This window comes from Quercus suber, unplaced genomic scaffold (assembly GCF_002906115.3).
Source record: "Quercus suber isolate HL8 unplaced genomic scaffold, Cork oak 2.0 scaffold_46, whole genome shotgun sequence".
In the NCBI taxonomy this organism is placed as follows: domain Eukaryota; kingdom Viridiplantae; phylum Streptophyta; class Magnoliopsida; order Fagales; family Fagaceae; genus Quercus; species Quercus suber.
This window is the reverse complement of record NW_027069511.1, coordinates 1,596,126-1,599,311: the sequence shown is the minus strand read 5'-3', so window position 1 is coordinate 1,599,311 and position 3,186 is coordinate 1,596,126.

Below are 3,186 nucleotides of genomic sequence, written 5' to 3'. Positions count from 1 at the left end.
AAAAAAAAAAAAAAACAACCACTGATGAAGCCAAATTCGTCAATTGATAAGCTTGTCTAGACGGGTTTACCAAGACGATTTGAAGCCTTGCACCAAGACAAAGAAAATGTTTCTCTCGGAAAGGTCATCGGCATGGTGCCAACTAATGAGCCTCCGATGATAAAGTTAATAGCTAGAAAAGAATATTAATGGATTCGTAGCATTATGAATAGTGATTTCTATCTTACCTTTGATTGAGGTCTAGTGTGGCTTATATAGGGGTCTACCTTTCTAGCCATTGAGGCTTTCATGGTGGCTTGAATGCTCCTGTTGTAACGCTTCTAGTGATTCAATTGAGAGAAGATCCTCCCAACAATAACCTCTTTTAAGACCGTCTTTACATTACGGATCCTCCATAAATGCCCATTTATGAAGCTTTGGTCGTTCAGCGTGTTCCCTGGACGATGGGAATTTTCTAGCTCATCAACCACCACCACCACAAACCCACCCACATCAACAAACCATCACCTGCCACCACCACTACAACTCTGATTTAATAAAAATAAATAAATAAAAAAATAAAAAAACCTCATCCTCAAAGCCGTCGACCTTGACCGTCCAATCCTTGGCCATCCATTGATACCCACCATCAAGCTGTTGTCTCTAGCTATTGTCCACGCCAACCTCATCCTCAAAGACTAGTTCTTGAAGAGTGTTAGGACATACGTGGAGCTTGTTAGAACATATGTTATTGTAAATTGGCTAATCCTTTGACAAAACACACTTTACTTGTAATTTGGTAAATCTAGAATGAGTTTAGTACTTCAAGGAATAAGAGTTCAAGTCTAGTATTGAAACCCTGCAAGTCTATCAAAGAAATAAGTGAAGAAGTGTTGTTCATTAAAGCTCGACAAATTGCTTGACAAATAATATCTATCGAGGTTTAATGCTGATGCTCGAAAGCTACTTGACAGAAACAATATCTATCGAGAATTATGAAATTCAGATTTCCAGATCTGATTTCATGCATATCCAAGTGTATTTGTGTAGGGTTTCTTTTCTTACAGTTCTAGACATATATAATGATTATTTTAAGGGTTATTATAAGTGATGCAAAAGTTGTTGCAATTGTTGTTGCACGCATATTGTGATTGGAGACAAATTACCCTAGTTCATCATATTCTTTATAGAAGCTACTGCGTCTTTGCACCAAGGGTTTTGTAATCAAGGAACTTCTTGATCTTCATCGTTTGGAGGAACTGAAGAATTTTGCAGCCACATCTTTCTCAAGTTGGTGTTGAATCATGTACTTGGATCTATGCATCGATTGGTTAGTGACGTACTTTGAGCTGTGCATTGAAATGAGAGATTGTCACTACATTACAAGTCCAATTGGGTATTGTGGTAAGAGTTTAATTGTATGTTGGTATTAGGTACTAGAATTCTTTTTACTTATAACCGCTTGTTTTGATAATAATGGATTCTCCGGAGTGATGACCTTAAATTCACTCGTAGGGTTTTGCCTCAGTGGTTTTTCCCATTCGTGAACAAATCACCTGTGTTAAATTTTTTTTCCACTGCATTTAACTTAGTTGGTGATTTCTTTTGTGGTAGCACGCTTATTGCATGTAATTGAATCTAATTAATTCACTTGGATAATTAATTGATTAATTTACCAAATGGGTCAATACATTCTTGGCTTATCAAAGACAAAGTGCTGATACTTTGAGTCAGGAAAAGAAAAGAGAAGACAGAGAATGAAGAGAGAGAAACGAAGAAGACGACGAATGAAGAAAGTGCTGAATAAAGTATTTTTTTTTTTTTTTTTTTTTTTTTTTTGTGGCTTTGAGCTACAGTAATTGGTATTGATACCAATTTATTGAAGCTCCAAAGCTAAAAATTTTCCAACATTGTAGCATGCTTTTTAGTATTGATAATGTTAAAAATAGCAATATGGCTTTTTAGCACCACTAATACTAAGACATATATTATAAACCATTTTAGAAAATTTTTATGGAAAAATGAAAAAGTGATTAATTGTTTTAACAGCCTTTTCAATTTCTCATAAAAAAAATTCCCAAAATGGATGATTAATGTATGTCCTAAGGCATACATTAACCAAACCTTTTTTTATAATTATAGAATATGATGATTATAATAGTAGTAATATAAGAACTCACTTAAAATATGTATATTTTATATACATGTTTCTGCACAGATACAAGTAGTCTTATCTTAGGTTTTTGAATAAATTAACTTGGTGAACAAAATTGTTACCTCGTCAATGTTGAAGATGAAGCTTAAGCTGCTCAAGGTAAAGGTTTAGGTTCAGCAGCAAATGCACCATTTGAGGTTATAACTGTTGTGGTTATAAGTAATGCGCACTGTTTCATTAAAGCTACAAATGATGTGCACCGTTTCATTAAAGGTACAAGTGATGAGCACCGTTTTGGTTATGTGACTTGTGTTTCTTCTTCATGTGTTAAATAGTGTCGTCTTAAGTTATTCAAATGGTTGTTATTGTGGCGTGAAGAGCAGTTATGGCTGAGCTAGGGCTTCCATGAATTTAGGCGCATAGTTTGGATCTAATCCATTTTGTTATAGCTGTAATTGTAACTATATATAGGAAGGTGTATCTCTGATGTAATTAAGCTTTTGTATTTTGACATTTCTTTCAATCAAGAAGATATTTTTTCTTTCAATCTCATTCTCTCTCTCTTCCTCTATCTTTCTCTTTGTTTTTCTTCTTCGTTGAGTTTTTTTTAATCTGTGATTCTCTTTGATTACTGTGTAATAAAATTTTTCATGATATTAGAGCCATCTGTTACTGAAATAATGGCAGCTACAAATTCAACAATAATGGCAGCTACAAGTTCAACAATGGCTGCATCTTCATCATCATTGTTCTCTTCAAGCTCTTCAATGAATGTACTCAATCAACCACTCCTCATTCTCTCTAATATGGCCAACATGATGACCATAAAGCTAGACAATACAAACTACATAGTTTGGAGGCATTAGATAACAATGGTGCTAGAAACTTATTCATTGTTTGAGTTGATTGAAGAACCACAATTGATTCCTAATCAATATCTCAAAGATCTCTCAGGTGCATATACTGCTGTTGTGAATCTAGATTTCTTGGTTTGGAAGTCAAAAGAGAAGGCTTTGCTTACCTTCTTGAGCTCTATCCTAACTCCTTCAATT